Source organism: Myotis lucifugus, unplaced genomic scaffold (genome assembly GCF_000147115.1).
Source record: "Myotis lucifugus unplaced genomic scaffold, Myoluc2.0 scaffold_65, whole genome shotgun sequence".
Classification (NCBI taxonomy): Eukaryota; Metazoa; Chordata; class Mammalia; order Chiroptera; family Vespertilionidae; genus Myotis; species Myotis lucifugus.
In genome coordinates this window covers 4,981,092-5,003,131 of record NW_005871113.1, presented here as the reverse complement: position 1 = coordinate 5,003,131, position 22,040 = coordinate 4,981,092, and the positions used below count along the sequence as shown (strand labels likewise).

Below are 22,040 nucleotides of genomic sequence, written 5' to 3'. Positions count from 1 at the left end.
ACATGCTACTTGGCCATAAAAAGAAAGAAGGAAATCTTACCTTTTGTGACCAGCATGGTAGACGTGGAGAGCATTGTGCTAAGTGAAATAAGCCAGTCAAAGAAAGACAAATACCATATGATTTTACTCATATGTGAAAACTAATGAACAACATGAACTAACAAGCAAAATGGAGACAGACTCATAGATAGAGAGCAGGCTGACAGCTGGCTGGGATGGGGGCACTGAGTGGAGGAGGTGGGAGAGGGTATGAGGGGGGGTATGCTAATGGATAGAGACTTGATTTGGGGTGGTCCACACAATACAGTGTACAGATGATGCGTTGTAGAATTGTGCTCCCAGAACCTGTATAATTTTGTGAACCAGTATCACTCCAATAAGTTAAAAAAAAAGATTTGTAAAAAATCCTTACTTCATACCAGGCACAAAAATTAACTTGAAATGGAATACAGGCCTAGATGTAAGAACTAAAACTATAAACTTCTAGAAGAAAATATGGGAAAAATATGTCACCAAAGGCATGACCCATAATAGAAAAAAAATTGATAAATTGGATTTCATAAAAATTTTTAAAAATCTTTTTTTGAAAAATGCAACACACAAAAAAATAAAAAGGCAAGTCATTGACCAGGAAAAAATATTTGCAAAACATATATCTGAGATACAATTTGTATCCGCACTATATAATAAACTCTTAGAATTCAAGAACTCTTACAAGGCAATAATAAAAGGACAAAAAACATTTAAATAAGCATAAAATTTGAACAGACATTTGCCAATGAAGATATTACAAATGCTGACTGAATGTATGGAAAGATGTCACATCATTAGTCATAAGGGAAATGCAAAGTAAAACCACAATGAAGTACCTATGACACCCACTAGAATGACTAATACTTTCAAAGACTGGCAATACCAACTGTTTTCAGGGTTTTAAAGAAATTGTGACCCTCTCATAAGGTCGGTAGAAATGTAATATGATACAGTGATACAGCCACTTTGGAAAACTGACCATTTCTAACAGATTCAATGTGCATGTACAATAAGACCCAGTAGTTTTACTCCTAGGAATCAATCTAAAGAGAAATGAACATGTATGTCCACACAAAGGTATGTATTGACATGTTCATAAGCCACATTATTTATAATAGCCCCAAACTGGAAATAATCCACATGTCTATTTGCTGGTGAGTGGATAAACAAAATATGGTATATCCATACAGTGGCATATTAAGCAACAATAAAAAAGAAGAAACTATTGATCTATACAACAAAACGAATGAACCAATGAAACTCAAAAACATTATGGTAATCGATACAAAATACTACATATTTATTTATATAAACGTTTCAGAAAATACAAAGCTATAGAGACAGGAAGCAGATCCTCTCTTGCCGGAGTCCAGGGTTGGGAGTGGGGGGTTTGACAGCGAAAGGACACAAGGGGTGATGAGTTCGTTCTAACATTTCATTGTGGTTATGGTTGCACAGCTGTGTACATTTACTATCAGTCATTGGTTGGGTGAATTTTGTGGTATTGAAAGTAGAACAGTAAAGTTGTTTAAAAAGGGGGAAAAAGCATGAAACAAAAGTATGTGCAACCAATGCAGCAGCTCCATATGGGGTAGGTATCACAGGAGAGGCCCTCATTGTGCCTATAGAAGTTCACATGGAAATTCCCAGGATAGAGGGGCAAGGTTGTGGAATACTGGGTGTGTTGGAGTCAAAGACATTTATTTGTCAGGTGTTGTTTTTTTTCTCAGACTAAGCCCTTCCTGAGCCTATGCCTTTCCTTCTGTCCTGTTTGCTGTGAAAGGGGAGCTGTGGCTAACCAGCGTTATAAGACCACTAGTGGCCCGGTGCACAGATTTGTGCACATTGAAAGGAAATTAATTAGAAGAAATATTTTATTATCTTCAGAGGTACGTTGTGTCAGTAGTTGGTCTTCAGACATATTCTGTCGACAACGCTGCTTTCTTTCAGCTTCAGAATGTCAACAAAAACAACCAAATTCACGATCGACAATGACAGATCGAAACACATATGTGCAATTGGCGCCAGCGAGAGCTTTATATGTATCACGCATGCACAAGTCAACGTTTATTTTTAAATTGCCAGTGCACGTCATATGTGCCTGTTGGTTGGTTGGATGGTCAGTCGGTCACTTAGCCTTTTATATATATAGATTGTATACAATCTCTCCACATAGTGTAGGCACCATTCTCAAAAAGAAGAAATACCAATAAATGGTCTTCCTTGTTCTCAACCTATTACAAAGTCTAACAAACCCAAATTGTGCCAATCAAATCTTACTTCATGGCTACCAAGGCTAAATAATCACTTTAAAATCTGTATTTGAATGTTTGGCAGTGACTCTGCAGAATTAATATGTTAAAATGTTTTCCAAGCGCTGATGGGAATTGCAATAAAGAAACTGTCAAAATGGACAGACTCCTCGTCTAGCTAAGTGGTGCAAATGAAGACAGCAGGTCTAATTTTAAAACAATAAAAATCTCATTTGTCCAACAAAAAGGCTGACAATCAGACAATCAAACCGTGAATGTATTGTGTGGAGGAATCCCCTGGAACAAATACGGGTACAGCATCAGCCTTTTCAAATGGGTGCAGAGCCTACACATAATAGATAAGAATAGAGTGACGCAAATAGGAAAAAAAACACACAAAACAAACAAACAGAAAAACACACACAGTCTTTCTTGAGCTCTTAAGCTAAAAGAGCAGCTGCTGGGTGCACATATATAGGGATGTATGTCCACACCAAAACCCGCACAGAAATGTTTATGGCGGCTTTATTTATAATTGCAAAATGTGGAAGCAACCAAGATGTCCTTCAGTAGATGAATGGATGAATAAACTGTGGCACGTTCATAGATGTATCCTTGGAAAAAGAGTCTTTGAAAAAGAAGCCTTTTCAAAAAAAATTACATCAGTCCTGGGAGAAGCTTACCCCGCCCCCACCTCAGCACTCCCTGCCTCTCTTCTTGTGGTGTGATCAGCACACTGACACCTGGGAAAAGGTTATCTGATGAAAGCTAAGGTGCCACGTATCACTGGGTCAAGAAGTTAAATACAGAAAATCCACAGACATTCATTCATTAATTGCTCAACGCAGGACCGAGCTAGTGAGCAAGTGAGCCAGTGAGCATTCTATGTGCTCAGGACCCGGAGGCTGTGCTTTTTGCCTGACAGTGGTTCCTGCTCTATCATATTTTCCATTACATGCAGAGACTTTCCATTATAACTTGCAATGGAAGTTAGAGGTGCAATCTAAGACCCAAGGAGAGGATTTTTCCTCCTTGCCTGATCTCACTCACCTCTAAACGATGGAAGATAGGGCCTTTTACCCTGCTTTAACTAACCCCCTACATTGATCAGTCTTGTCATGGAAGGGCAGGCAGCCTGAGGAAGAGAATGCATCCATCTACTGTTCCAGTAGGTGGCACCCTGCTCTCTCCATCTGCACCATCTCTTCTTTGCCAGCCAGCGCTGCAATCTTTTACCCCTTTGATGTATCCAGCCACACAGCTGAAAGCTATGTCTTTCTAACGTCAGGATAATCTTAGGGTGTTTAGAACAAACCTATAAAAATTTAGCCCTTTTCTTCTGTGTAAAAATTTAGTGTATACAGTAGTCCAATCCTGCTCTTATTTTAGTAGATGAATTCCGTTTCAACACTGGATTCTGTTTATTGCAAATATTTTGAAAACGCTCAAACTGCTAAAGTTTATTTCCTTCTTAGAGTTATTTTATTTGAATTCACACCAACCATTTCTTTGAGGGGCAGGGTGGTATCGTGGCTAAGAGCACCAAAATCAAACTTCCCAGGTTCAAATCCCACCTCTCCCAAACTAAAAAATTGGCAATTTGGGGCAAGTGGTTCCAGAGATGAGTTTTCTCATCTATAACGTAGACCTGATGATTCAATGGGTTAATATGGATAAAGCACTGAGCGCATTACGTGGTGCGTAATAAGACAATAAATCATAGCTATAACTGCAAGCATTTAATGTTTGTATTATATGTCCTGTTCCTCTTCTTCCCACCCATCTTCAAGATCCTTCAGAAAAGTGATCACGTCTTCTCCATCAGATTGGGCTAGGTCCCAGGGTTTGTTTTTTCTGTTCTTCCAGACACCCTGCCTAAGATTCTACGATTTACAAGGGAAGCTGGGAAGATGTTCTTGACTCCCTACTAACAGCCATCTAAAATCCCTCTACCTTGCTACTTAGACTCCTAGCCCTGGGGTCATGTGGCCCATACTGGCCACCTCTGTGATTCACTGTCTACTCCAGCATCTGATTCCATCACATTTAAAGCTTCGATATTATTCTTGAAACAAATTGACTGCTTTATTCAGTTGACGGAGAAGAGGGGCAGGGAGAAACAGATGAATCACAGTCGGTGCTGGTACCAAGGGCCCTGAGCATACCTGCATATATGCATACTAGACCTTCCTGTTTCTAGCCAATAAAAGGGGATATATCTTTACAAAACACATCGCCTTATAGCAGTGGTTCTCAACCTTGGCTGCACATTACAATCACCTGGGAATCTTTTTAAAATCCTGATTTCTGGGCCTCATCCTCCGGAAATTCTGTTTCTTTGTTATGGGGTAGGTCCACAGCATAATAACAAAGAAACAGAATTTCCGGAGGATGAGGCCCAGAAATCAGGATTTTGAAAAGATTCCCAGGTGATTCTAATGTGCAGCCAAGGTTGAGAACCACTGCCTTACGAGTGTCCTGGGGTGGGGATGGGTAATGAGAAAGGAGGAGGAAGGTATACTGTGTGGGGAACAGAGGAGAGATACTGAAGTTCATAGAACATCTGCGCTGTGTCCGGAGAACAGGAATGTCATCATCTCATTAAATTCTCACAACAAGATAGTGAGGTGCATCTAGAGTCCCAGGGCGATGCCGGCAGGCCCCGTTTCGGAAATGGAGTGGCTTAGTCTGGCTCACCAACCAAAAGGTTTGCATCTGAATTTCTGGCTCTTGTTGAAAAATAAAGACAGGCTGGCACTGAGCCTGGCCGCTCCCTGAGACCCCATAAGTGTTCTTAAATGCACCAATGTGGCCCCCTCTTCCCCATGATTACAACGCCCACCTCCCTGCTGTATGTTCCCTGCCTGGCTCCTATGCATATCTGAGTTGGCTAGATCATTATTTCCCCTTTTTACTGCTCAGTAATTGAAGCCCAGGGCAGGTAAATAGCTTCCCCTTGGCTGCCAAACTGAGACTGAAGAAGCTAGAATTGAAATTTTGGTCCATTTCCATCCAAAGTCTGTGCTCTTCACGTGCCATCCATGTTCACAGAGGAGATTTATATAGACTCATACATCATTCAGAACAGATGCTCATGGAGGGAAGTAGTGTAAAAGAGCGCCCTACATTTAGGAGTTGGGAGACCTGCATTCAGGTTGTGGCTATAGCACTTGCTGAACGCCTGGCTCTCAGTACGTCACTTCATGTCACTTCTCTGGGCCTTAGGGAGCTCGTCTGCAAAAGGGGACGGGGACGTGCAGGTCTACTTCACAAGGCTGTTCTGAGGATCGAAAGAGACGTTGGGAAGCTCTTGGTACGCGGCGAGCTCTACATTGCCAGGCCAGCAGCAAGGAGAGGGGAGGTGAACACTCACTGTGACGGTGTAGTGTCTGTAGTACTGTGTGTAGTGCTATTTTCACCCTGAAGGGAGGTGGGGAAGGACGGCTTGAGCCAGACCTCAGACCTCGGCTAACGGGTCAAATGTGATTGGATTGGCCGAGCCTGGTTATCCCTGGCAGGAGGGTACCCCTGGTGTATGGTTCAAAGCCACTTGAGAGAAATCAGAGGCGTCTTATTTGTAGGTATTAATGATTCTAGAGACGGTGGGTTAAAGTTCTATCTGCCCGCCCAGCCAGCCTCGTTCAGTGGCTGAGCGTTGACCTATGAACCAGGAGGTCACGGTCGGATTCCCCCAGGGGGCATATGCCAGGGGGTTGCAGGCTCAATCCCCAGTGTCAGGCGTGCAGGAGGCAGCGGATCAATGATTCTCTCTCATCATTGATGTTTCTCTCTCTCTCCCCCTCTCCCTTCCTCTCTGAAATCAATTTAAAAATATGTATTTTAAAAAAGTTCTATCTGCCCGGGGTAACTCAGGGCCTTCCGCCCACCACCTTCCAGTCCAGTGCATCCGCGGGTCTGGATCCTGCACCCACCTCTCCAACTGCTCCCTGGGGCCCCGCCCTGGGCCCCGCCCCCCGGTCTCAGGCCGGCCCTCCTCCTCCGAGGGCGGGGCCCTGCGCTGGGCTCGGGGGCTGAGAGCGCCCCGCCTCGCCCGCCTCGCCGGTGCCTGCTGCCCGGAGCGCCTGCCAGCGGACGGGCGCGCCGACGGAGCCCCGCGCGCCCAGCCACAAGTGAGTCCCGGCAGGCCCGGCCCGGGGCGAAGCTCTCTGGGCTGTGGGGCTGGGGTGGGGGGACTCGGGAGCGCTTTCGGCTCGTCCTCGTGAACTTGGAAAGAAACCCCAGGCCCCCCGCCCCGCGCCACGCGCCGCTGGGGTCCCGGGGCGAGGCCCCCTCCTGGCGCCTGGCGCAGGAAGGCCAGCGGGTGCGGGGTGGGGGCTCGGAGAGGCTGGCTTAGCAGACAGGGGTGTGGCGAGGGCGGACACTGGGGTCCCGGGCTGGGGAGCTGCGCTAAAGCGCGGTTGTGGGCTGGAGGGGCCAGGTTCGAGTTGGGGTGCGTTTGCACATCCGCACCCCAACCCCCTGGATCCTTCTCTATACCCTTAGGCATCCCCTCCACTTTTGCAAGACTTTCCAACCAGAGCATTCCAGAATGAAATGAAACTTTAATATTGGAATGAATGGAAACCTCGCATTTAGACACGCAACACACACACACACACACACACACACACACACACGCACCCCTCAGAGGAAGGTGTCTTGGAGGGAAACCGAGACTCAGAGGTGCATGGGTTTCCCAGGGACACGCAGAGAATTGGTGCCATCCGGGTTTTCCACACCACATTGCCGCCCCCTTGTTACTGTTCTGCGGGGTTTTGGCAGTTCTGAGAATGTTCAGTGAATAGTGGGGCCACGTTCTTTTTTTCAAAATCCTCACCTGAGGATATTTCCCCATTGATTTCTTTTTTCTTTTTTCTTTTTTTAGAGAGAGTGGAAGGGAGGGGAGTGGAGAGAGGTTGCCTTCCACACACGCCAGACCTGGGCCAGGGATCCAACCTGCAACCACGGTATGTGCCCTTGACCAGAAATCTAAGCCGCCACCCTTGGGTTCCCAGGCCCACGCTCTAACCAACCCCTCTAACCAACCCGGCCAGGGCTGGGAGCACGGTCTTGACTGCTCACCCCACTGCAGGCTTTCTCAGCGGGTTCTGCACCCTCCTGCAGAGTTTCCTTATTTGGCTATTTCAGATTTACTTTCATCGGAACTCAGTTATCTCGCTGCGGCAGGCAGGCCTGCTCTGGGCCCCCCTGAGGTTGGTGGAATGAGGCCTGACTCCATGCCCAGGCTGCCCCTCTGCACCCCCCTACCCTCCACGGCCCTTGGGCTCTGACCCGTGCCTGTGAGGACAGGCATCCAGTAACCGATTTAATTCAGTACACATTTGGGCACAGGTGTTGTGTGGGAACTGGGCTTGGGCCAGTGAAATATGCTTCCTTCCTTCAGAGACATTTGCATTTTAAAAGGGCCGAGGAAGACATCACACGCCAAAAAAAATGGGTTGAAGTCCTCCTGGGAACAGACCGTGCTGAGTGTGTGTGAAAGAGTTTTAGGCAGGGAAGGCTGGGTGGGCCTCTCCAATCCAGAGTGCAGCCGCCACCCTGCCTTAGACACACAGCCAGGGACTGGACTGTTGGCACAATTGACGGTTTGGGTGAGAACCTTATCATCTAAACCAGCGGTTCTCAACCTGTGGGTCGAGACCATCGGAAAACACATATAGCATATCAGATATTTACATGACGATTCATAACAGTAGCAAAATTACAGTTATGAAGTAGCAACGAAAATAATTTTATGGTTGGGGGTCACCACAACATGAGGAACTGTATTAAAGGGTCGCGGCATGAGGAAGGTTGAGAACCACTGATACACTCCCACTCCCAACTCTAATTTGAATACAAGAGACAGAAGTTGCTGCAGGAAATGACTGTGAGATAGAAGATGTCTACCCTCTCTAAACATGTTTTTGTTGTTTTTGTTCTTGTTTGTTTTGAACTCAGGGGAATGGTTTGGGTCTCGGATCCTGGAGTCCCCTTCTCTGGGTCTGGGCATAGGCAGGAGACAGGCTCCTGTCTGAGGCAGCTTCTGCAAGTCCTGCTGGAGGCGAGGTGGTGGAGGAGGTGACTTTCTCAGGTCCTCTGGGCCGAGGTCTGGGGCCGAGGGGACAGGATGGTCCGTGTTTCAGTCTGTCCGCAAGCCTCAACCGGGGTACCCTGGCTGTGGGAGGCAGGGCAGTGGGAAGAATATGGCAAGGAGGTGGGGCCCCCTCCCCTGGAAGGACTGGCTGTGGCGGCTTGGATAGTCCAGTGGCCACGGTTTGCGGAGTGGTGGCGCCGGGATGGAAGCCTCCCAGTCGGTCCTGATAGGCTGGCCACGGGCAGGGCTCGGCCGCGTTTGCACAGGCCTTCGGTGATGATCTCAGCTTGACTGGGGAGGACCCTGAGGAAAAAATGATCATTCCTTGCTTGTAAAGCCTTTCCCCTTTTAAAGCATTTTCTCATTGCTCGTGTCCTCTTGTTCTCATTTTGCCCTCCATGATGCCCTTATGAGTCAGGCCAAAGCAGGCCTCTTCTCCACCTCTTCCAGATGGTGACGGAGCAGCACAGCGTGTAATAGGCCGGTAGGCTCCACCGCTGGGCCAGGCCGGGCTCTGAGAGGTGTCTGGTTCCTCTGCTCCAGGCCCCTCACCCTGGTTTCTCAGAGAGTTGAATCTCCCCACCGCTCCTCAGTCCCAGGGGTCAGCAAGGGGACCCTGACTCTGGCAGTGCCTGTGTGGTCTGCCTCTTCACCATGGAGCAGGTTCTCCTGTAGATGCCCTGGCCTCCGCAGGGACAGACAGCCGCTCTGCTAGCCCTGCCAGCTGGGCATGCCGGGGGCAGCTCTGTGTCTGTTCCTGTTGGTATTCTGGAACCTGGCACAGAGTAGGCCTAAATAAACGTTTGCGTGGCATTCATTTGAGATGTGTCTCCCACGGGCTCTGAGCTGCCAGGGACCCGTGGCTGGGAACATGTGCTGGGTGGGACTCTGCGGAGAGAGCTGAGCTGCCAGCAGGACTGGCTTAGATCCCAGAGCTCAGTATAGCACCAAATAGTTTCCAAATAACCTGTCTCACCTGAGCTCGCTGCCTTCCTGAGAGAAGGGAGCGGCGCATGCTGTTTCTTCCCTGGCTGCCAGCTGGCGCTCAGAAGTGACTTGCAAGATGTCATGGCATGCAGGGACCGGCCAGAGCCCTGGCCCTCGTCTGCTGATTCCAATTTCTGTGCTTTCCTCGTAGTACCGGGGCTGAAGGAAGACGGGATTGAGGGCAGGAGCGGGGTGAGGGAACCAGAGCAGCATTCATAAAAGGCTGCCTGATGTTTTGTCACTGGTGGGCTCTTTAAGAGCTGACAGCCCAGGGGAAGGGGGAGCCGCGGCCAGCCCAGTCTCGGAGGAGCTTTTCCTGCGCAGGTGGTGACTTTTCTGCGGTTTCTCTGGGGCAGGAGCTCTCACCCCGGCGGAGTGTAGTAGGTGGGTCTCTGTGTGTGTCGGGGGTGGCGGGGAACACGCCACGGGGCAGAAGCCATCCCCGGGGCTGGTGGGCTCCTGCCACTGCTGAGGCCGGGGTTGGACCCCAGGGAGTTTGCCACTTTGCCCAGAGGACTGACTTATTTGGAGGGTCAGACGGTATTTGACTCATACGGTCCCCGCAAGCCCTGTCTTGTGAGGAAGTGGCTGGAGGACCAGGGAGAAAAATAGAAGTGAAAATACTCCTCACTCCTGACAGAAAATGTCAAGTCCACTTGCAACGACAGTGCTGAGCACACGCTGCATATTGTTGTCTGGAGCAGGTAGGTGGTGGTGCGTGGATGGCGCTGTAGCAAGAAACAGGTACACCCGCAGATGGGGGCGGGGTCTGTGGGCCCAGTGCTTTTTACAGTTTTATTTATTGAACGCATTGGGGTGACTGGTTAATAAAATTACATAGGTTCCAGGCGTACCGTTCTAGAATACATCATCAGTGTATTGTATGGTGTTCACCACCCCAAGTCAAGTCTCCTCCCACCACCATTTATCTCCCCTTTACCATTTCAACCTCCTCCCACAGGGTTAAATGACAGCTAGTGGGCATCCCTCCTGGGGTGTGTGGGGAGGGAACCCACCTTACTTTCTGCAGATCCTCTGCAGATCCTCAGCCTCGATTTTTGTCATGTGCTCCACCAGCTGCCCCTCTCATCAGCTGAGTGTCCCCCACAGCTTTTTTCTCTCCTGCCCTGAGCACCCACCAACAGACAGCCCTTCTCCACGTGTATGCCTGATTCAGCACTCTCCTCCCTCTGACACAAGACACAAGACAGTTCCTGCCATTGCTCCCTTAAAACGGATCCCACCACACACATGCTCTGCCTCTGTTAAGCATAAGGCCCCATGTGTCCCCAGCCCCGGTCCGCTCCCTCACTGACACGCTTCTAGAGTAGCAGCCAGCCTTGCACCTGTGCGTACACCTGCTGCGCTGCTGGGCTCTGGCTCCCAGGGCCTGGTAATCCTCTGTCGCCAGCCTGCTCCGCAGCTGCTGCCCATCTCCCTGGAGGGTGCCACACTGTCCCCACCGCATGCCCTTCCGTGACCTCGAGCTTCTCATCCTCCTCCCCCCCTGCAAGTGCCCACGTGGGGCTAGGTCAGCCGTGGGCAAACTACGGCCCGAGGGCCGGATGCGGCCCGTTTGAAATGAATAAAACTAAAAAAAAAAAAAAGACCGTACCCTTTTATGTAATGATGTTTACTTTGAAATTATATTAGTTCACACAAACACTCCATCCATGCTTTTGTTCCGGCCCTCCGGTCCAGTTTAAGAACCCATTGTGGCCCTCGAGTCAAAAAGTTTGCCCACCCCTGGGCTAGGTCCTCAGCTGGCTTGCTATTCCCTGGGCTCCTCTCCCCGGAGCTCCCCTCTGCTCCGAAGGTGGACCACCACTCTGAAGGACAGGAAAGAGGGAGCAGGTCTCTCACCCAGCTCTCTTCTTGGCCACTCTGATGTGTGAAACACAAAATCTTCCCTGTGATGGTTGAGGAGCCCCTTAGATCCTTGTCCCAAGCCCCCACTTCCCCTGTGTTCTCCCTAACCAGAGATCGCTGCTGCCCTCAGCCCATCCTGATCTGTCTATCCCCGGGGCTGCTACCTGAGTTCAGGTTCGCCCCCCTTCTTCCCTGAGCTACCTTAATCGTGCATTCACTCCCCTTCCTGCCCTTCCAGATTCTCTCCCACTGCTGCAGAGGGCCTCCTTCATGCATAGCCTAATCAAGACCTACTGCCTTCACGCGTAGCATCCTGGAAATAGCGTGGACTTCAGAAGCTGGCAGGCCTGGGCTCGGTTCGGGATTTGTGACTTGCTGGTTGTTGTTGTATGGTCTGAGCAAGTTGCCCAACTTTGGTGAACTTCTGTATTCCCACTGGTAAACAGAGATAGTCATGTCACCCACTTGGGGGTTGCTGGAAGGATTAAATGAGTACACACACACACACACACACACACACACACACACAGAGTCTAGAGTCTGGAGGGTATTTGGTAAAGTTGGTTTTCTTCTTCCTTGGTTTGATAGCAATAGGGAATTGTGGAACCTCTGGGGAGGTGGAAAATGTATATCTAGCCTAAATGCATTCAAATTTAAATTAAAAACAGACAAGCAAGAGAACTGCCCCCCTGCCAGGGTAGGCCATCATTTAACTAGTCTATTGTTGCCACTTGGCAATCTCTGGAGCAGCCCTACCTCAGGAGCCAGGGTAGGTGAGCTTATATCATTTGGTCTGGCCCTGCCAAGGCATTAGGGTTGAGTTAATTAACTGTTTGACCAAATATAGCAGGCTAATTTTTAAGTTGATAACTTTGGCCCTCAAATGATGTTATAGATATCCAGATGGCCATTGGCAAAACAAAGGTTCTCCACCCCTGCTTTAGTGGCATCCAGCTATGAAGTCAGAGCAGGATAAGGAGTGAGGCTGACTTGATGCGAGGCTGCTGGCCAGAGCCCTTTCTATTCCCTTTTACTAAGCGGGATGGCTTGGAACAGCAGGCTGTGCTCCGAGGGCCCTTTGATGCTGGAGGATGGAGGCAGGGGGTGGGGTGGAGCTAAGCAGACCATGGAAGCCCCTCTTCTGCCTTTATGATGTTGGGAATCTGAGGAAGAGGCTGGGCAGATGCCTTGATGCAACCTGGGAAAACTTACCAGGCTCCCCCAGGTTAAAGGGAGAATAACTGGAGCTTATGTCTAAGTAGCCGCAGAATAAAAGAAGCGATTAAACAGGTGATTGGGGTTATTCCTGAGGCGTGAAGAGGGGTGGACAGTAGGGATAGGAGGGGACATTGGACTGTGGGCAAAGGCATTTCAAAGGGATAAAGGAAAAAGTCAAGTAATTGCCTTGAATTAAAGGGAAGTGGATTATTGTGGAGCAGATTAGTTTCCTGATGTTGAGGAATCATTTGGGATGTTACTTCAACCTCCACATGGCACTCCTCGGACCCTCCTTAGAAGTGCAATGCCAGATATTAGCTGTGGACAGCCAGACACTGAATTCTTTCAGTCCTTCCTTGGTACTAGCAGTTCCGTGTGCATGACTTCACGTCACGGACCCTAGATCTTTCTCACAAGTGTGACCTCTCCAGCTCCCATCTCTTCTGTGTCATAACCGTAACACCCGATGTTCTCAGCATCCACTCTGTTTAGGTCGAATTGCAGAGCTGTGGGGCCTCTACACCTGCCTTATCTGCTCTGAACTTCCTCCACATCATTTCTTCTGCCCAGAATGCCTCCTGATTTAATCTACAAATTAAAAAAATAACCCTTCAAAGAAGAAACTCATTTCTTCTTAAGAAAGTTTCTGTGTTGGGGGTCCCACGACCATGCCCTGGTTTGATGATTTGCCGGGAGGACTCGCAGGGTTCAGCATCTGGTCATACCGTGATGATTTATTCCAGTGAAAAGATTCAAAGCTCTATAGGCAAAGGGAAAAGGCACACGAGGCAAAGTCTACAGCAGCGGTTCTCAACCTGTGGGTCGAGACCCCTTTGGCGGTCGAATGACCCTTTCACAGGGGTCGCCTAAGACCATCCTGCATATCAGATATTTACATGACGATTCATAACAGTAGCAACATTACAGTTATGAAGTAGCAACGAAAATAATTTTATGGTTGGGTCACAACATGAGGAACTGTATTTAAAGGGCCAGAAGGTTGCGAACCGCTGGTCTAGAGGCAACCAGGCAGAAACTTCCAAGAGTCTCCCCAGGGACATCACACAGGACATGCTGAACTCCTCCAGCACTGGACCGTGACAACATGTGTGACAATGTTGTCAACCCGGGAAGCTCATTAGAGACTCAGTGCCCAGGGTATTTATCAAGGACTGATCGTGTAGGTACCCTCTGCCCAACATATACCCAGTTTCCAGACTTCCAGAAGAACACCTGGCGCTCAGCATAAACCACATTGTTTGCAGACGGTTTAGGTACAGTGAGCTCCCCCGTGTTGGTTAGGGGAACCTTCCCCAAATCCACCTCCTCAGACATCAGCCAGGGGCCATCCTTGTGAGCAGACATCTCTCAGGCTAGCAGTCTTGGGCCTGCTGTGTTAACTCTACTGCACAGCTTTCCCGCATAATCCCACCTGTCAGAGCCTAACTGTGGTTGTATGGTAGAGAGAAGCGCCCCAGAGAAGGAGCCAGAAGACATGGGTTCCAGCTCAGCATGGTTACCTACTGCCAGGTGAACCCCTTAAATCTGATTCTCCTCCCTCACTTAGAAAAGAATTGTAATTCTTGTTTGTAGACCTTAAAGGTGACCATGAGGACCAAGCAAGATGACATAGTGTCCACCCTCTTGGTGGAGCACCCACTGAGTCTATCTGAGGTGAGTGAGTGAGCACCGTGGGGAGTGCAGAGGGGACATGCAATTTGGTGGCTTTGATGGGACACAAGCCTGAGATTGCGTCCTTACCAGCACTTACCAGCTCTGTTACCTCAAACACATTATATAATTCCCCTGAGCTTCAGGACCCGATGCGTAAAGTGTGAATGGGAATGATAAAATTAGTACCCATGCCTCATTGGTTTGCTGTGCAGAGTGAGTGAAACAACCCATGTAAAGCTCCTAGCACATTGTAGGCAGTTATTAATTCACTGAGATATTTGAGTGCTTGCTTTGTGCCAGCACCTTGAAAAAGAGACACAGTTCCCTTCTATTTGCTGGTGCAGATTAATATTGAAAAGATCATTACATAAAAAATGAATTGTAGCCCGGCTGGTGTGGGCCTCAACCCATGAACCAGGAGGTCACAGTTCGATTCCTGGTCAGGGCACATGCCCGGGTTCCAGGCTCAGTCCCCAGTATGGGGCATGCAGGAGGCAGCCGATTGGTGATTCTCTCTCATCATTGATGTTTCTATCTCTCCCTCCCTCTCCTTTCCTCTCTCTGAAATCAATTAAAAAATATTTTAAAAAATGAGTTGTAATCATAGGTGCTACAAAGAAGAAGTTCAAGGTGACAAAGGGCACATGATGAGGAAAATGGATCTAAGGGGCACGTGAGGCTTAGCTGAGTATGTGTGCTTCAGCTGGGCTTGGTGAGCCTAGCTCAGTGAGAAGGGGGAAGACGGATGAGAGGAAGTTTGCAGCAGAGACAACGAGCAAAGGGAGACCAGCCTTAGGATGCAGGCTGTAAGGAGGGAAGTTTCTGCACTCATATGAGGAACAGCAGGAAGACCAGAGAGGCTGGAGAACTAGGGGTGGGAGGGAGAGAGCTCACAGATGACGCTGGAGATGTGGGCAGGTTAAGGATTTGGAACTGGAAGAGCAATGGGAGACTGTGTGAGTGACAGTAGCTTGGCATTTTCAAAAGCTAAATCAAGCTGCTGTGTGGAGAATGCCTTGGGGGAGGAAGAGGGGACAGGAAGATGAGGGGGGATCAACTATAGGAAGAGAGAACAATTACAGAAGGCTGTTGCTGTGGCCCAGGTGAGAGGGGATGTGGCTTGAATTGAAGGGGGGCGGGTGGAGAAGTCGGTGGGATGTGTCCATGAGGTACATTCAGGGGAGCTCAGTAGCTGATTGGATGTGGGGGAGAAGAGAGAAGGCATCACCAAGAATGATGCTCATTGTCTGATGACAAAGCAAGATAAAGGGTTGGTCTTCAAGAGCAAGCTCTGGAGAGACAGCAACTTAGGAGAGGCAAATGGGTTCAGTTTTGGATATGTTGGCTTTGGAGTCAGAGGGAGACACTAGTGAGCAGTAGCATGTGTGGGTCTAGGTGCAGAGGAGGGAGACAACTGGGAGTTGTTAGTTCATACATGGTCTTTCCTGCCGGGACAGTGTGGTTCCAGGGAGCTAGAGGGAGAATTTTAAAGTGTGTTTTCCAGGGGAGGGGGGGCAGAGGGGGAGATAAGGGGATGCTAGCAATGTCAGATGTTGCACAGAGGCCAGGGGAGATGAGACTGAGAATTGACCATGGCATTAGTGACCCAGGAGTCATTGGGACCTTGGTGAGGGCAGTTTGGGTGCCTTGATGGGTATCAGCCAGGCCAGAGTGGGCTGAGGATTGGATAGAAGAAGGGCCCATGGAGAGAGCCGCCCCACTGTGTGACAATGAGGGTAAGTCAAGAAGTTTGGCTGTGAGTGGGAGGAAAGCTTGAGAAATAGGAGAATATTTTGTGTTGCTTTAATCTTAGGGAGACTTGGGCTCATTTGAGGGCTGAAAGAAGGACCTGCAATCGGGACCTCTACCCTCAACAGAAGTCATTCCAACTGCCTAGCCCATACTCCACATTTGTTTACTAGGCATCTCAAGGTAACACATCCAGCTGAAAGGGAGAGCTAGATGATGAAGCAGGTGGGGTGGGTGGTAATCGACATCAAAAGACCCCTGAGGTGGACAGTCCAGCCTGATTCAGAGGTGACCTCTTCCACGGCCCTGGGAGAGGAAGGGTAGAGCAGGGGCCCTGTGCAGGTAGACACGGAGGTCTGGTGGCAGGAAATGGAGGTAGCTCTGGTCTGAAGACGTCTATTTTTTTCTAAGTAGGAAGTGAAGTTTCGTGGTAAGACTGGAGGGAGTGGTCAAGGTTTGTGGAGACGAGAAACATTTGAAGTAGATATTAAAAACAAGAGAGTGAGCTGACAGGGCAAAACCTGGCCCTGCCCTCTCTTACCCATTGATGCGACGAAGTCTCCAGAAAAAGACCCCAGTAGAGGTGACTTGATCTCTAGTACCTGTGGGTACCTAGGTAAGGACCCCATACAAGCTTATGGGGTTGAGGTGTTGGCCTGTCTACCTTTGAGTCCTCCTCAGGTACCCCCTGCCTCCCAGGTACCTGGCTCCCCACAGTAGCACCTCAGGAGCTAGTTCACAGGAGTAAAAACACTGGTCATGCCCTACTCTCCAGCCCCAGAGGCTGGGCCCTCCCCCTCCTGCCACTCACTGCCCTCCCCAAGTCAGCCATCATTCCCGGCTTTGCTTTCTGTACTGTAACTGGTGGAATTTCAGGACCTTTCAAAGCGTTGAGATGGAAAGCGTGGGCACTGGAGGCACGCTCAGAGGGAGAGAGGCTGTCCAGCTTTCTGCAGAACTCCGTTAGGCAGCCATTCAGACTGTCCGTCAGTACTTACTGAGCACCTGTCAGGTGCGCTGGTCTACGTGTTGGGACCTCAGAAGAAACACCCCTGCCCTCACGGAGCTTGGTTCTGGCAGTAACCAAGGAAACACACAAGATGCTAGATGGTATTAAGCGCTTTGGAGAAAAATGCAGCAGGCGACAGGGTGGCCAGGGATGTTGAGTTTCCATTCGGGTCAGCAAAGGCCTCACGTGTGAGGTAACATTTGAGCAGATACCTGAAGTGAGGGAAAAGCCATCCACGTGTCAGGGAGAAGACTGTTCCGGGCAGCAAACAGAAGGCTCTTCTACTAGTCAAGAAAAAGCAAGGCCGGTGTGGCTGGAGCGTGTGAATGAGGAAGGTGCTAGCAGCTAGGGAATGAGGACAGAGAGAACGAAGGCCAGATTGCTTTCGGCTCTAAGGACACTGACATTTAATCTGAATGAGATGGGGCCATAGGAGCCGAGGAGTGACATGTCTGGAAGCATCACTGTGTTTAAAAGAATGACTCTGGCTGCTGGGTTATGAATAGACTAGAAGGGGCGGAGGCAGAGGCAGGAGACTAATGCTGTAACCAGTGGGGAGATGACGGTGCTTGGACCAGGGAGGTCGTGCTGGCGGTGGTGAGCAGTGCTTAGATATGCCTGGAGAGAGCCCATAGGGTTTGGTTCTGTGTGATGGAGGGTAAGCCAAGTAGGGCTCCAGAGGCTGGGGTCCATTTCACTGAGGGAGAGGAAGGCTGTGGGAGGGGCTGGTTGGGCGTGGCTGGATGTGTTACCTTGAGATGTCTAGTAAACAAACGTGGAGTGTGGGCTAGGCGGTTGGAATGACTTCCGTTGAGGGTAGAGGTCCCGATTGCAGGTAGAAATTGGGACATTGTCAGCTTTAGGGGACATTAAAGGTAGGAGCTGAGATGAACTCACCGGGAGAATGAGTGTCGATGGAAGAGTAAAGAGGTCCAGCAGCAGCCTGGGTGTTCAGAGAGATGGGGAAATAAGGAGTGGCTGTGAGGAGGAGAAGGTGACCTGGAAGCTTGCGTGATGATCTAGCTCAGTGCCTTCCCCATGCCAATGGGCTACAGCAGGGGTCCTCAAACTACGGCCCGCGGGCCACATGCAAATACAAATATTTTATTTGTTCCCGTTTTGTTTTTTTACTTCAAAATAAGATATGTGCAGTGTGCATAGGAATTTGTTCATAGTGTTTTTTAAAACTATAGTCCGGCCCTCCAACGGTCTGAGGGACAGTGAACTGGCCCCCTGTTAAAAAGTTTGAGGACCCCTGGGCTACAGAATCTAGCCCAGGAGCGTGTTAGAAAGCAGCCTCCTAGCTGCTCCTGAGAGATCCTCATTCTGAAACCTATTGACTAGGGTAGGCTAAGCTATTGTAACAAATAGGCTCCCAAAACAGAGGTATGTTTTTCTGGGGTAAGGGGCCTAAGCCATATTTTTATCATGCTCCAGGGCACACTCTTAGGACCCAACCACTCTGGAAACTGTTGCTGTCCTTTGGGCATAGACATGATCCCCCTGGACTGGGAACTGACTGGTAATTTAGGGTCCTGTCCCACTTCACCCCCCTCCCACAATAGGATGAGACACAGGCCTCTGCATGCAGCGGGCACTGAACAAAAGCTGGCTGGTCCTGAAGGATAGACAGGCATGGACATTCAATGCTTAGTTATATGTCAGGCACCGTGTGCTAGTCATTTGCGTGGATTAGCACATGTAATCTTAACTCTAAGCCTAGGGGCAGGTCCTAGTATTGTCCCATTTTCTAAATGAGGGAAAGATGACACAGGTAAATAAATGGCAGAAGGGGCTGAACCCCAGAGGTCTGGTTCCTGAGCTGGTGTCTAGGCTGTGCTGCCTCTCATGAAGACCCCCTTTGGTGCTGGTTGGTATGTAGTATATTTCTCCCTAGCCATGTCACAGACCAAAGAGCACTGGACTTGGAGTCAGAAAGCCTAGATCCAAGTTCCTGCCCTGCCATGTGCTAGCCATGTGATAGGGGGCAAGTCACTTAACAACTCGGAAAACGCTCTTCTGCGAAAGTCGAAGGAAAAGAAGAGAGAACACAGCCAGCTTCTGCCCTGGAGACACCAAAGCCAGCTGCTCTGTGGACAGGACCGTGGGTTGGTGGGCTGTTGTCACATGTTGGCTGGCTGTGGTGGTGTCCCCCAGTCCCTGTGTGGTCGCCTGTCCACGTTAGCCCTGATGGAAAGTGGGCTCATTACCTCACTGGAAATGTGATGATGGAAATATTGCCACAGGCTTAGTTTGAGGACTGGGTATGATATTGTATGGAAAAAACACCAACTGCAAAGAACTAGTACATGTAAGGTGGTATCACTGTTATCATTCTCATCATCACCATCCCAGGATCAGCAGCATCTTGGAAGATCAAGCTGTGGAACCCCAGAGATGACCCAGAGAGCCCCCCGAGGTGTGGTAGAGCTGAGGAAACCCAATAGGCCTTGCGTCAGCCAGTCCCTCTGTACACCCTCTTTTTCCCCTGATGCTTCTGCGTGAGATTTGGTTTGATGAGTTTCACTGTTTGTAAGAAACTGAAACTCTTTTTTTTTTTTTTTGGGAGTTGAAGATCGAAAGCAGTGGTTATTTTTTTTTAATTAAATCTTTATTGTTCAGATTATTACAGTTGTTCCTCTTTTTTCCCCCCATAGCTCCCCTCCACCCAGTTCCCACCCCACCCTCTGCCCTTACCCACCCCCCACTGTCCTCATCCATAGGTGTACGATTTTTGTCCAGTCTCTTCCCGCACCCCCCACACCCTTTTCCCCTCCAAGAATAGTCAGTCCACTCCCTTTCTATGCCCCTGATTCTATTTTATTCACCAGTTTATTCTGTTCATCAGATTATTTATTCACTTGATTTTTAGATTCACTTGTTGATAGATGTGTATTTGTTGTTCATAATTTGTATCTTTACCTTTTTCTTCTTCTTCCTCTTCTTAAAGGATACCTTTCAGCATTTCATATAATACTGGTTTGGTGGTGATGAACTCCTTTAGCTTTTCCTTATCTGTGAAGCTCTTTATCTGACCTTCAATTCTGAATGATAGCTTTGCTGGATAAAGTACTCTTGGTTGTAGGTTCTTGGTATTCATCACTTTGAATATTTCTTGCCACTCCCTTCTGGCCTGCATAGTTTCTGTTGAGAAATCAGCTGACAGTCATATGGGTACTCCCTTGTAGGTAACTGACTGTTTTTCTCTTGCTGCTTTTAAGAGTCTCTCTTTGTCTTTTGCTCTTGGCATTTTATTTATTTATTTTTAAATATATTTTATTGATTTTTTTACAGAGAGGAAGGGAGAGGGATAGAGAGTTAGAAACATCGACCAGCTGCCTCCTGCACACCTCCTACTGGGGATGTGCCCACAATCAAGGTACATGCCCTTGACCTGAATCGAACCTGGGACCTTTCAGTCCGCAGGCCGACGCTCTATCCACTGAGCCAAACTGGTTTGGCTGCTCTTGGCATTTTAATTATGATGTGTCTTAGTGTGGTCCTTTTTGGATTCCTTTTGTTTGGGGTTCTCTGCGCTTCCTGGACTTGTAAGTCTATTTCTTTCACCAGGTAGGGGAAGTTTTCTGTCATTATTTCTTCAAATAGGTTTTCAATATCTTGCTCTCTCTCTTCTTCTGGCACCCCCATAATTCAGATGTTGGTATGCTTGAAGTTGTCCGAGAGGCTCCTTACACTATCTTCATATTTTTGGATTCTTTTTTCTTTTTGTTTTTCTGGTTAGGTGTTTTTTGCTTCTTTGTATTTCAAATCTTTGACTTGATTCTTGCAATCCTCTAGTTTGCTGTTGGAACTCTGTATAGTATTGTTTATTTTAGTCAGTGTATGCTTAATTTCTACTTGGCCCTTTTTCATAACCTCGAGGGTTTCACTAGATTTCTTGAGGGTCTTACTAAATTTATTGGTGGTTTCTAGAAAATTCTTGAAAAACCTTAAAAGTGTGGTTTTGAACTCTATATCCAGTAGTTTGCTTTCCTCCATTTCTGTCATTTGTGACCTGTTTCTTTATCTCTGCATTTTTGATGCTTCCCTGTGTTGATCGAGTGGCTTTCTGTGCTAGGTGTCTTATAGGGCCCAGTGGCTCAGCCTCCCCAGTTACCTGAGGTGGACACTCTTGGTGCACCCCTTTGTGGGCTTTGTGTACAGTCTTGTTGTAGTTAAGCCTTGATTGTTGTAGGTATCACTGGGAGGAATTGACCTCCAGGCCAATTGGCTGTGAGAATCAGCTGTGTCTACAGTGGGAGAACTGTGCTGGAGACACCCTTCTGGGGCAAGACTTGCTTCAGTGGGGCTTTGGTGCTCACTGAGTCTGCCCCCTGAGTGTGTCCCTTATGGATCTGAGGAGTTGTAATCTGGATGGTCCCACTCTGACCACTGGGTACACTGGCTCTTGGATCTCTAAGGAGGTGATAATTTAGCCTCTGCCTGAGGCTACCCAGCAGGAGCTATGGAGAGATCTGCAGATTCCTCTTCTTTGTTTGGGGTTTGGAAGTGCCCAGATGAGGCCCAGCTGTGAAGCAATGCAAGCTGCTGTGGGGCTTTGGGCCTTCTTTTGGAAGTTCTGGGTCTCTCTGACCCAGCTGCAGTTTGTTAGGTAATTTTCAGATTGCAAAGGGCCAGGCCTTTCATATGCAAAAGCCTCTGTGTACAGCTTGGGTGGGGTGGGGTCTCGGGATCAACAGGGCGGAGCAAGCAGCTATGGCTTCTCCTCAGTCCTACCCTAAGAGGCCCCACATCTCAGTGTCCCAGTAATCTCTGCAAGTACCTCTGAGAGAAAGCTGCCCTCGAGTTCCGACCGATGCCAGACAGTCCAGTTTCTCCCCGTATGAGTCTGGGTCCCCAGAGACTCGCCTGGAACTAGAGTTCAGAGCAGTCAGTAGCTTGAGACTCCCTCCTGATTGAAAAAGACAACCACGTCCTCAGTTGCCAGCCCTTTCCGTGTGCGCCTCTGTACCTCTGCACTTTACTTCCACACCTCCTCTGAGTCTCAGTGTGCTTTTCTCTTTCCTTCTAGTTGTAGAATTTCCACTCAGCCAGCCTTCCTGTGGTTCTGGATGATGTCCATTTTGTCTTTTAGTTGTCTTTTTGAAGTGGTAGTGAGAGGCAGAAATTTCCGGTGTTTACCTATGCTGCC

General features: G+C 48.8%; 1 protein-coding gene across 2 annotated transcripts in view; it reads left to right on the top strand.

Moving 5' to 3' along the window:
* Window positions 1–6,348: 6,348 nt before the first annotated feature.
* The window catches only part of TRAF5 (TNF receptor associated factor 5), a 47,252-nt gene continuing 31,560 nt past the window's right edge, over window positions 6,349–22,040 (top strand). For both annotated transcript variants that reach the window (XM_023754785.1, XM_006089912.3), the window contains exon 1: window positions 6,349–6,415. The gene's annotated coding sequence lies outside the window, so the exon portion shown is untranslated. The remainder of the gene's footprint in view (window positions 6,416–22,040) is intronic.